This window comes from Pseudophryne corroboree, chromosome 3 (assembly GCF_028390025.1).
Source record: "Pseudophryne corroboree isolate aPseCor3 chromosome 3, aPseCor3.hap2, whole genome shotgun sequence".
Lineage (NCBI taxonomy): Eukaryota > Metazoa > Chordata > Amphibia > Anura > Myobatrachidae > Pseudophryne > Pseudophryne corroboree.
In genome coordinates, this window is record NC_086446.1 from 307,674,021 (window position 1) to 307,687,605 (window position 13,585).

The window sequence follows — 13,585 nt, forward strand, 5'->3', positions numbered from 1 at the left end:
TGGAGAATGATTTCAACGTTGTGCAAGGTTCTGCAACCCTTTGAACTTGCTACACGTGGAGTCAGTTCAGACACTGCCAGCTTGAGCCAGGTCATTCCCCTCATCAGGCTTTTGCAGAAGCAGCTGGAGAGATTGAAGGAGGAGCTAAAATGGAGCAATTCCGCTAGGCATGTGGGACTTGTGGATGGAGCCCTTCATTCGCTTAACCAGGATTCATGGGTGGTCAATCTGTTGAAATCAGAGCACTACATTTTGGCCACCATGCTCGATCCTAGGTTTAAAGCCTACGTTGTATCTCTCTTTCCGGCAGACACAAGTCTGCAGATGTTCAAAGACCTGCTGGTGAGACAATTGTCAAGTCAAGCAGAACGTGACCCACCAACAGCTCCTCCTTCATTTTCTTCCGCCACTGGAGCTGCCAGGAAAAGGATAACATTTCCAAAACCACCCAGTGGCGGTGATGCAGGGCAGTCAGGAGCGATAGCTGACATCTGGTCCGGACTGAAGGACCTGCCAACGATTACTGACATGTCATCTACTGTCACTGCATATGATTCTGTCACCATTGAAAGAATAGTGGAAGATTATATGAGTGACAGCATCCAAGTAGGCATGTCAGACAGTCCGTACGTATACTGGCAGGAAAAAGAGGCAATTTGGAGGCCCTTGCACAAACTGGCTTTATTTTACCTAAGTTGCCCCCCCTCCAGTGTGTACTCCGAAAGAGTGTTTAGTGCAGCCGCTCACCTTGTCAGCGATCGGCGTAGGAGGTTACTTCCAGAAAATGTGGAGAAGATGATGTTCATCAAAATGAATTATAATCAATTCCTCCGTGGATACATTTACCAGCAATTGCCTCCAGAAAGTACACAGGGACCTGTGATGGTGGATTCCAGTGGGGACTTATTAATACTCTGTGAGGAGGGGGATGTACACAGTGAAAGTGGTGAGGAATCGGACGATGAGGAGGAGGTGGACATCTTGCCTCTGTAGAGCCAGTTTGTGCAAGGAGAGATTGATTGCTTCTTTTTTGGTGGGGGCCCAAACCAACCAGTCATTTCAGCCACAGCCATGGGGCAGACCCTGTCGCTGAAATGATGGGTTTGTTAAAGTGTGCATGTCCTGTTTATACAAAATAAGAGTGGGTGGGAGGACCCAAGGACAATTCCATCTTGCACCTCTTTTTTTTATTTATCTTTGCATCATGTGCTGTTTGGGGACTATTTTTTTACGTGCCATCCTGTCTGACACTGCAGTGCCACTCCTAGATGGGCCAGGTGTTTGTGCCGCCCACTTGGGTCGCTTAGCTTAGTCATCCAGCGAACTCTGCAAATTTTAGGACTAAAAATGATATTGTGAGGTGTGAGGTGTTCAGAATAGACTGGAAATGAGTGGAAATTATGGTTATTAAGGTTAATAATACTATAGGATCAAAATTACCCCCAAATTCTATGATTTAAGCTGTTTTTGAGGGGGTTTTGAAAAAAACACCCGGATCGAAAACACACCCCCGAATCCGACAAAAATTCTTAAGGGAGGTTTTGCCAAAATGCGTCCAAATCCAAAACACGGCCGCGGAACCGAATCCAAAACACAAAACCCGAAAAATGTCTGGTGCACATCTCTACATAGAACTAACCATAATGACCTATTTCCCGACTGGATGAAAAAAAAATCTGTTCAATTATTACAGATATGGTAAGCCTTTTCTGTTTGGAATACAAAGCAGAGAAGTACATTTATAAAAAAAAAACTTGAGGGTTCACTGCAGGGTGCTCGAATTGATTTACTGCAAGAATACCATGTACTTATGTCATCATTTAAGAGATGAAAGGAGAATAGCATGATTTGTGGCAAATTCATTTTCAAAGAGAGTAGGTTAAGTGGCATGTCATAAGCAGAAGAAAGAAGGCTTCTGACTTATAGACTCTACTAAGACCAGGACACATTTGTTCATACTGACTGGAGCTCAAAGAATGTAAGGTGATTGCAAAATAGATCCTCATTTGAGTGGAAGCGGAAGAGAAGGGGAAGTAGGGAAATAGAGAAGGAGATGTGGAGAGGTAGAGTGAATAGTATAGTGTATCTTAGATACCGTAAGTAATAAGATTACACTCAAAAAAATTGGAGTGTTTTTATTTTTTAAACTCTAAAAGGCTATTAAGAGGCGTAAGTACAAAAAGTAAAAAAAAAGTGTGACTTGAAATATTTAAGGTCTTCACAGTCTTCAACTGTGCGCAATGTAATAATATTAGTGACACAACAGTGGAGCTAAAAATGGCTGCAGACCTCCCAACATGACCCATTCCAGAAGAGATAAAATACTCTGTTCCTGGACTTCCCTCTTAATTTATGATTTCTATCACCTGTGATGAAACACCTTTCTTATTATTAATTAACTATTTCAACACAGTTAACAGCAATTGTAAACTAAGAGGGAAGTCCAGTAGCAGAGCATTTTGTCCCTCCTGGAATGGGCCATATTGGGAGGTATGTATTTGGTAGCTCTTGAGCACTATCAATTAAAAAGGAGGTTATTAACAGTAATACACAAGGCATTATAAGCTAATGTCAACAACTGAGAGAGAAAAAATACTGCTTTAGCTTTTAAATGTTAACAATAGTGAAAAACGTGAAACAAGGTAAGAGTGGTACATGAACAACTAAAATATAAAATATACAAAAACAATTATGTCTTTTAAGTCCAATCATATGGAGTTTGAGACTTTATATGTTTGTTATTAGCACCCCTTCCATCTGCCCTTAGGTGATTTTAATCAGCACAGGTGCCTGCACTGCAGTCTACATCTTATAATGGGCACTATTATAGGTAAGTCCTGGATACATTGATATATAAAGTGTTAGTATTAGGGATGTTATGGACCCATTTGATGAAGTTCACCTTGACATGGTAAATGGGCCTGCATTTTTAGCCAAACTGCTAAGAACCTCACTTATATGCCATGTTAATTATAAAATTATCAAAAAAAATTTGACTGTAAGTATTCTAAAGTCGGGTATACACTGAAGCTACATTTCGTAACAACATATGTATAATTGCACTTTCCCGTCGGTCTTTAATAATGGACTTTGGTCATCCCTGCTACTAAGACAACCAAAAGATATTGTTAGCGATATGGTGCTCATCGTCTATCGGTCCGATTTGGACTCTGAAGATGTCACCTCCTTGCCAGTGATCATCCAGGAATAAGGATAAATCGTATACGAAGAAAAGACATGATATATTGGGGCAGATTATTAAACCTGGAGAAGTGATAAAGCAGTGATAAGTGCAAGGTGACAACGCACCAACCAATCAGCTCCTGTCATTTTTTTTTAAACTCGTAATGATTGGCTAGTGCGTTATCACTTTCCATTTATCACTGCTTTATCACTTCTCCAAGCTTAATACATCTGCCCCAATGTTTGGTAGTTGGCAAGATTGCACAGTGTGTATGCTCAATATCACTAGTTCTGGGCTCAGGAGAAATCATCCCGAATGTTGGACAGATTGCCGGTGGGCTCTAGTGTGTACCCAGTGTTAGTGTTTAGAGTGTGCACCTACATTTTATTTTTCCTGCGTGGTAGTCTAGGCATGGTAGCACCACAAATATATCTGTCTAGTATACTGGATCACAGTGCTCAATTACTTGGATAGGTGCTGTTCATGTGGGTCTAGTTTGTTGCTAGATGTCGACTGGCAAAGGATGTCCTGGGTCTAAATCAAACAGTTTAAATGTAGAATTCTGCATATGAATCTGTACCAAGCTTCTATTTTAATGGTCTTGAAGATGGAATGTAGGGGCAGCTACAGATGTGTTGAGACAGCACAGAACAGCAGGTGGAAATCGGTAGAACCCCAAGTGGGTCCAGGTCTTGCAGATTCCACCGTGACTAATCAAGTCCAGATTCCTAGGAGCAACTAGCTGAGGGAAGGATAAATTGTAAAATTAGGACTTTCAAAAAGTGGTTATAAAAATATAGTTTGACAAACAATTAAACTGAGCGCACTATATACATATTCTGGTACGCTGAATACCAGAATAATAATACCAGCTAGTATAGCTACCAACGTAAAAATCATTATTTTTTTACTTTAAAAGGGATGCAATTTATGCTCCATGCTTGTATAGAATAGAACACATGGAGCTATGTAAGAAGTACCAAAGTGAATTACTCACAATATAATAAGGTAACATATATTTCATGTATGTCTGGTTTGTTGAATGACTGACCTGGATACACAATGGGTTTCATTTAGACAGGTTTTATAAATATACTAGTGAATACAACTAGTTCCTTTTTCTTACATTTATAGGGACTTCTTAGTAAACAATCAAAATTGTAGAATTCTCATGGTCTGTACCTTTTGGAGAGTTAACACATCTAAAACTGCCAACCTCATTTCACTTATGTCAATACCATTGAAAGTTTTTTCAGCATATCAAATGAAATCATTAACATCAACAGCAGATTTTTTTAAATGAACTTTGGCATAAAGCATATGGCTAGTAAGCAAAACAGCAAAAATTATGACGGGATTTACAAAATAAAAAACCCACAACTCAGTGTCCATTCTACAGAAACAAATACACTATACCACATGTCTCAGCAAGTCCAGCGACCCCCAACCCCTACTTTGTAATTATCTATGTATATCACTTGAAGGTAGCGACACCTTCTACTTGGACTAGCTCCCCACCCATCTGCCCTAAGGTGTTTTTAATCAGTATGGGTCCTTGCATTTGCTGTGTAAGTATTAGAATGGGCACTATGATAGGTAAGACTTGGAGACATTTATATAATATTTCAATATTATGGATGTTAGGGACTCCAGCAAGTGTGTGATGCTACACAGGGTGTGAATAGGAGGACCAATGATGAGCTGCCATCATGGACACTGAAATCTCTGATTTGTCCTACATCTCCAATCCCCTTCCACAGCCATATGTAAAGGTTTGAATGTTGAGCAACCATTGAACAAAAAATTTGGTGCACACATGGAGACATACTGTTCATGACCATCTGGTGTTGCCAGTCAGAACAAAGCGCAATTTAGAAAGTTTTAGAAAACAATTTAAACTTGCAGCACAAATTTGTTGTCATTATATTTTGTTTTTATTCTAATCTATACTTTAAATGACTACTGAGATTACAATTTATAACAGGATGTAGTCAACGTCCCAACAGGATGTCGGTGGTCACAATGCCGACAGAGGCATCCTGAGTGTCAGACCCCTGCCACATATCTCTGGTAATTATTAGGGTTAGGGATAGGCTGCGAGTGGGGGGGATTAGGAGGTTACAGTCAGTCTACGGGGGGGATTAGGGTTAGGCAGGATGCTGAAGTTGGTATTTTGACTGTCAGGATCCTGTATCTCATCATGCCTTGCATGACACTTTTACCATAACCTGGATGACCACGTCAGCAAGAACATACAAACTGCTGTCCACCTAGCCACACTGTGATAATTATAGCGATATAAGTCATTTAAAATCACATAAAATATATCAGGTTTAAAGGTAAAGGTCTTCTTTAATGTGACTTCAAAGATAATTTAAAAGTCATTCAGGAAAAACGCTAGTATGCCCAATGTTCCTAATAATTTTCTAGCAAAACAAAATAGGAGAAAGTGTAAATATCTGATAAAATAGGAAGGAATTTGATATGTTCCTTAGATGGATAAAATAAAAAGAAACTTTCCATTGGCCTGGCATAGCCCTGATTTTCCTTCCAAAAACATAGGGTAAAATTACGCTAAAATTACTACATTTTGGCAAATTTAAATCGACAAATTAGGTAACCAGAGTGGTGTCATTTACATGCGAGGTGCCAGACAGTCTTTTTTTTAAACAATATTGCATTTGCAATACCTAACTCATTACTTGTTCATGATGTATCTTCATATAACCCCAGTAATTAACAACTTCTGCTCCAGGGGAGTCAGACAGATCTCTGTGCACAGATGCAGATGGTGAGGGTGTTAAGTATGCAGCGCATACGCAGATGCTAGTTTATGCATTTTCTGCACATTTCCGTCCTATTCTGAGTTGGACGGAACCTGGCTGGTTCTGTCTTTCCATCAAATTGTGCACTTTGCGGTGGAATTTGGCTGCAATGCGAGTATACGGAATCGCCCTGTTTTGTGGGAATGTCATGGGCAGGTGTCTATGGGGTATATTCAATACCTGTCGGATCCTTTCCGACGGAAAGGATCCGACAGGTCAGTATTCAATAAGCGGCCAAATCCGACTGTCAGATTTGGCCGCTCCCGACAATCGTTCCTCACCCATCCACGCTCCGTCCCAGTTCTTCTCTTCACCTGCGTCCCCACTGCTTGGCTCACACAGCTTCCCTGCTCGTCTCCTCACCGGCGTCCCCGCTGCTCAGCTCACATGGTCCCTCCTACCTGTCCCCGCTACCCCGTCTCATCTCCCCAGTTCCGACAATGTCAATCCAACTTTAAAAAAAGTTGGATTGACATTATCGGAACCGGGGCCAAAACCTGTCGGATTTGCCAGCGGAACACGTGGATCCACGGCTAATCCGACCTACCATGTGTTTTCCGACAAGTCGAAAATTCCCGACTTGTCGGAAAAAAAACAACCCCTATTGAATAGGTTGGAACCCGTTCCGAACTAAACCTGTTGGAAACTGCCATCTTTCCCGACAAGACGGCAGCTTCCGACACTTATTGAATACACCCCTATATCACCATGTCATTCTGAGTCATGCGCACGAGGAAGGGAAGCTTGTTTCTGACTGATCTCTAGGACCTGGCATAGAGCTAGTGCAAGTGCCATTATTAATGATGGCAGTGCGGTGGCTGAATCAACCAGCAACATGTTTTTTTTCCGCATGCAGGCGCACAGACCCCCTACCACCATTAGCTCCAATAAGTCTTACATCTGTCATGGTTGTCAGCATGTATTTTCCAGAGACTCTTCTATGCCTGGGCATCCACCACATGTAGTACACACTAGACCAAGGGATGGCAATATTTTTCTCTGAGTGCCAGCATTACAAGTCACAACATATTTCCGAAGTGCCTACACTGTTACTTACCACATATACGAACATTTACAAAAGTAATAGATATGTGCTAATAATAATAGTGACTTCCCTGTCCCTCCTTCTTTGAAGCAACTTTGCAAGTGCAGTAGTAGAGAGAGGAACCTCGCAAGTGCCACTAAGAAACATTTTGAAGTGCCACCTTGTGGAACTAGTGCCAATGGTTGCTAAAGTCTGCATTAATCAATACAATCCACAGTATTATATGAATACAACACATGATCATATCATCAAGGTTACAATAAAAACACAGAGATAGAAGAGCTGCATCCGCATTATGGAAGTTGCACATTGCAGCTGCCCATACATATAATGCACAAACACTGTTCCTAGGTTACATGAACAATGTGATATTGAATGACGCTCCTATTGCTTTAAGGCGCAGTACTGTGCCGTATAGACACACATAGCTATTTATAAGTCTATTTATTGTTATAAGGCACATGGCTATACATAGTTTTTCTAAGGATAAACAGTTGTTGTATATAAATATTACACAGGCACATTGCTATTCCTGGACTTGATCTTGGGTCGGCACATCACTCCCCCTGGGTTCTGTATACAGGAATGCATATGGTCTATGCTACCTAGCATACACAGATAATCCTACAGGCAGAGCTGGCCCTAGGCATAGGCAAACTAGGGGCACAAACATCTGCTGCTGATTAAAATGATATGCAGCATGCCTATATTATGTAGCATTTCGTATGCAGATACAGCGACAGTCGCACACAAAATATAGGCATGCCGCATATCATTTTAATCAACAGAAGCTGTTTGTGCATCCTAGACACATAGAAATGCATTATCATCAAAAAAGGTGCCCGACGTTAGCAGAGCTGCCAGCTGACTCACGCCAGGCATCTCCTGCTGCATGACGCATTGAGGCAAGATGTATGAGAACATATCTGTATCCAAGCAGAGGCAGAGGTCACGGTATTAGCAGCCATGTTAGTGCTGTGTGCGGGTGGGTTGGTTGTGCAATATTGTTCGGCATATGGGTAAGGGGTATTATGCGTTTCGTGTATAAATGCATTAACATGTGCAGCAAATGTGTAAGGGGCACTATGTGTGTCATTATGTGTATAAGGGCATTAATAATGTGCGCATATGGGTAAGGAGCACTATGAGTGTCAATATGTTTATAAGATCACTAATAATGTGCGGCATATGTGAAAGGGACATTATGTGTGTCATTCTGTGTATAAGGGCAATAATAATGTGCGGCATATGTGTAAGGGACATTATGTGTGTCATGTGTATCAGGGCTAGTGTTCACTCTAGGAGTGAAAAGGGGCATGGCGCCGGACTCCGGGGGCATATGTGTGCGCGCGCGGCTTTGGCGCACACGTGCCCGAAACGGGGGCGCGGCCCCGCAAATTAGGGGGTGTGGCCACGCCCACATCATTTTAGGGGCGGTGCGGCCCACAGACGCTACTATAGAGAGTGTCTGTGGCCGGCGACGTCACTGTTGGGGGCGTGCCCAGCACCTCCGTCGGTGCTGGGCTTCCCCCAGCTCTCTCCCAATGCGTGAATGGATGCCGCGCGCATGCGCACGGCATCTATACACGCCGGGAGGGCAGGAAGCGGGCGGCTGTTCTAGCAGGGCGCCGCAAAAGGGGCAGGGCGGGTTTTGCCTGCTAAAAAACGGACAGGGCGCGGCGCCCTGCTAAAACAGCCTAGAGTGAACACTAAGGGCATTAATAATGTGCAGCATATGTGTAAGGGACATTATGTGTATAAAGGCATTAATAAAGGTTGGCATAATGTGTAAGGCGCATTATGTTTATAAAGGTTAAAAATGTGTGTCATATGTGTAAGGGGCATTACTTTGTGGTATTATGTGTATAAATGTATCACTAATGTGTGGTATTATGTGTATAAGGTGCTCTACTGTGTGGCGTAACATATAGAAAGGGCACTACTGTGTGGTGTGGTGTAATGTGAATAAAGAGCAATATGGTGTGGTGTAATATGAATAAGGAGCAATTCAGTGTGATATAATGTGAATAAGGGGCACTACTGTGAGGAATAACGTTTTTAAGGTAAAGTGGTACTACTGTGTGATGTAATGTGAATTAGGGACACTATTATAAAATGTGAATAAAATTGCAGTACTGTGTGGCGTAATTTTAATTGGGGATAATATTGTGTGGCCATGCCCCTTTCCAGCAAAAACACACCCCTTTCTGGGCTGTGCTCCGAATGTGCGCACTGTTCCTATTTAAAATGTAGGGGGTAGGAGAACCAAAATAAGGACTGCTATGGGTGAGGAGTGATGGCGCTGGGAGAGGGGTGCAGGGTCAGAGGCGGAACTAGCGGTGGTGCTAGGGGACACCAGCCAAAATCATGCCTAGGGCATCATATTGGTTAGGACTTTGTTATCTAATAGACAATCAGATACAGATTTTATACATTTTGGGTACTTATTCTAACAATTACTTGCTCCAATATTTCACTTGAAATTTCCCCAGAATGTAGCATATAGCTTTTCAGTAATGGCAGATATTTATTGTTTATATTTGCCATTTTTTACGTTTCTTATCTTTCATCCGCTTTGCTCCAGTCAACCAACTTCAAGAAACACTTTTCACCTTCTACAGACTCTCCCACCTCCGCTTTGTGCCAGGATTACTGTGCAATAGCAGAACGTTATGCTGAATGACCTTACCTGTTGTCTGAAAGAGATACACATTTACTATGCATTGTCTAAGCAGAGCACCCAGGAGGCTGGTAACAGCATGCCCTAGATCAGGCTAATCTATTGCAAATTAACCATAACTATCACATTGGCACCTTACCTCGAACACATGTGTACAGCCTCCTATCACATTGGCACCTTACCTCCTACACATGTGTATAGCCTCCTATCACATTGGCACCTTACCTCCTACACGTGTGTAGCCTCCTATCACATTGGCACCTTACCTCCTACACATGTGTATAGCCTGCTATCACATTGGCACCTTACATCCTACACATGTGTACAGCCTCCTATCACATTGGCACCTTACCTCCTACACGTGTATAGCCTCCTATCACATTGGCACCTTACCTCCTACACGTGTGTAGCCTCCTATCACATTGGCACCTTACCTCCTACACATGTGTATAGCCTGCTATCACATTGGCACCTTACCTCGAACACATGTGTACAGCCTCCTATCACATTGGCACCTTACCTCCTACACATGTGTACAGCCTCCTATCACATTGGCACCTTACCTCCTGCACATGTGTATAGCCTCCTATCACATTGGCACCTTACCTCCTACACGTGTGTAGCCTCCTATCACATTGGCACCTTACCTCCTACACATGTGTATAGCCTGCTATCACATTGGCACCTTACCTCCTACACATGTGTACAGCCTCCTATCACATTGGCACCTTACCTCCTACACATGTGTATAGCCTTCTATTACATTTGCACCAAACCTCGTACACATGTGTATAGCCTCCTATCACATTGGCACCTTACCACCTACACATGTGTATAGCCTCCTATCACATTGGCACCTTACCTCCTACCAGGGCCGGCAACAGAAATTTTGGGGCCCAGTACAAGCACCTCTCTGCCCCCCCCCCCCCCCCTGACAATTCATCTCAACACACTCACATATATATTAGAGATGAGCGGGTTTGGTTCTCAGAGAACTAAACCCTACCGGACTTTACCATCCGAGCCCGGATCCGAGTCGGGCTCGGGTTTTCCCGCCTGACTAATTGCAGTGGTATAGGCGTATAATTCCAGTAATCCTGCCATATAATTCCAGTAATCCTGCCGCATAATTCCAGCGATCCTGCCGTATAATTCCGGTGATCCAGCTGTATAATTCCAGTAATCATACCGTATAATTCCAGTGATCCTGCCGTATAATTCCATATAAGTCTTTATAATTCCGAATAAATTCAGTCCAGTGGTGCTGCCATATAAGTTCAGTGGTGCTGTCCTGTGCTGTATATTATTTACTCCAAATAAAGCGGTTATTAATATTTAATCCAAATACATTTTACAGGGTTTGCCCTGTGAGGTGCAGGGGTACTCTCTCCTGTGCCGCATATTGTGTTATATAACTCCAGAAAAATAATGGAGAACAAAAATTTGGAGGATAAAATATGGAAAGCTCAAGAACCACTTCCTGCTAGTGCTGAAGCTGCTACCACTAGTCATGACATAGATGATTAAATGCCATCAACGTCGTCTGCCAAGGCCGATGCCCAATGTGATAGTAGAGGGCATGTAAAATCCAAAAAGCCAAAGTTCAGTAAAAAGACCCCAAAAAATAAATTGAAATCGTCTGGTGAGAAACGTAAACTTGCCAATATGCCATTTACGACACGGAGTGGCAAGGAACGGCTAAGGCCCTGGCCTATGTTTATGATTAGTGGTTCAGCTTCACATGACGATGGAAGCCCTCATCGTTTCGCTAAAAAAATGAAAAGAGTTAAGATGGAAAAAGCACAGAAAAGAACTGTGCGTTCTAAGATGGTATCACAAATCCTCAAGGAGAGTCCAAGTGTGTCGGCGGTTGCGATGCCTAACCTTCCCAACACTGGACGGGAAGAGGTGGCTCCTTCCACCATTTGCACGCCCCCTGCAAGTGCTGGAAGGAGCACCCACAGTCCAATTTCTGATATTCAAATTGAAGATGTCGCTGTTGAAGTACACCAGGATGAGGATATGGGTGTTGCTGGCGCTGAGGAGGAAGTTGACGATGAGGATTCTGATGGTGATGTGGTTTGTTTAAATGAGGCACCGGGGCAGACACCTGTTGTCCGTGGGATGAAGAAGCCCATTGTGATGCCTGGGCAAAATACCAAAAAAGCCACCACTTCGGTGTGGATTTATTTCTCCACAAATCCGGACAACAGATGTCAAGCCGTGTGTTGCCTCTGTCAATCTGTAATAAGTAGGGGTAAGGATGTTAACCACCTAGAAACATCCTCCCTTATACATCACCTGCAGCGCATTCATCAGAAGTCAGTGTCAAGGAGTGAAACTTTGGGTAAGAGCGTAAGCAGTCCACTGACACCTAAAACCCTTCTTCCTCTTGTACCTAAGCTCCTGCAAGCCACACCACCAACTCTCTCAGTGTCAACTTTCTCCTCAGTCAGGAACGTCAGTAGTCCTGCAGGCCATGTCACTGTCAAGACTGAGGCGTCCTCTCCTAACCGGGATTCCTCCGGAGGATTCTTGAGTGGTATGCCTGCTGTTGCTGCTGGGAGTCAATTGCCATCCCAGAGGGGAAGTCGGAAGACCACTTGTACTACTTCAACTAAGCAATTGACTGTCCAACCTTCCTTTGTGAGGAAGATGAAATATGACAGCAGTCATCCTTTTGCAAAGCGGTTAACTGAGGCCTTGACAGCTATGTTGGTGTTAGACGTGCGTCCGGTATCCGCCATTAGTTCAGTGAGACTTAGAGAATTGTTTGAGGTACTGTGTCCCCGGTATCAAATCCCATCTAGCTTCCACTTCACAAGGCAGGCGATACCGAGAATGTACAGAGACGTCAGAAAAAGTGTCCTCGGTGTCCTACAAAATGCTGTTGTACCCACTGTCCACTTAACCACGGACATGTGGACAAGTGGAACAGGGCAAACTAAGGACTATATAGCTGTGACAGCCCACTGGGTAGATGTATTGCCTCCCACAGCAACAACACCAGCAGCGGCACCAGTAGCAGCATCTCGCAAATCCAAACTCGTTTCTAGGCAGGCTACACTGTGTATCACCGCTTTCCGTAAGAGGCACACCGCTGACAACCTCTTACGGAAACTGAGGGACATCATCGCGCATTGGCTTACCCCACTTAGACTCTCCTGGGGATTTGTGATATCGGACAACGCCACTAATATTGTGCGTGCATTACATCTGGGCAAATTCCAGCATGTCCCATGTTTTGCACATACAATTAATTTGGTGGTGCAGAATTTTTTTTAAAATGACAGGGGCATGCAGGAGATGTCACTTTCGGCATTCAGCCACCTCGTGCCAAAGACTGGAGCGCCATCAAACATACCTGAACCTGCCCTGCCATTGCCTTAAGCAAGAGGTGGTAACGAGGTGGAATTCAACACTCTAAATGCTTCAGAGGATGTAGGAGCAGCAAAAGGTCATTCAAGCCTGTACATCCACCTATGATATAGGCAAAGGAGGTGGAATGCATCTGACTCAATCGCAGTGGAGAATGATTTCCGTCTTGTGCAAGGTTCTCCAACCCTTCGAACTTGCCACACGTGAAGTCAGTTCAGACACTGCCAGCTTGAGTCAGGTCATTCCCCTCATCAGGCTTTTGCAGAAGCAGCTGGAGAAATTGAAGCAGGAGCTAAGACGGAGCGATTCCGCAAAGTATGTGGGACTTGTGGATGGAGCCCTTCATTCGCTTCAAGGGTGGTCAATCTGTTGAAATCAGAGCACTACATTTTGGCCACCGTGCTCAATCCTAGGATTAAAGCCTACTTTGTATCTCTCTTTCCGGCAGAAACAAGTCTGCAGAGGTTCAAAGA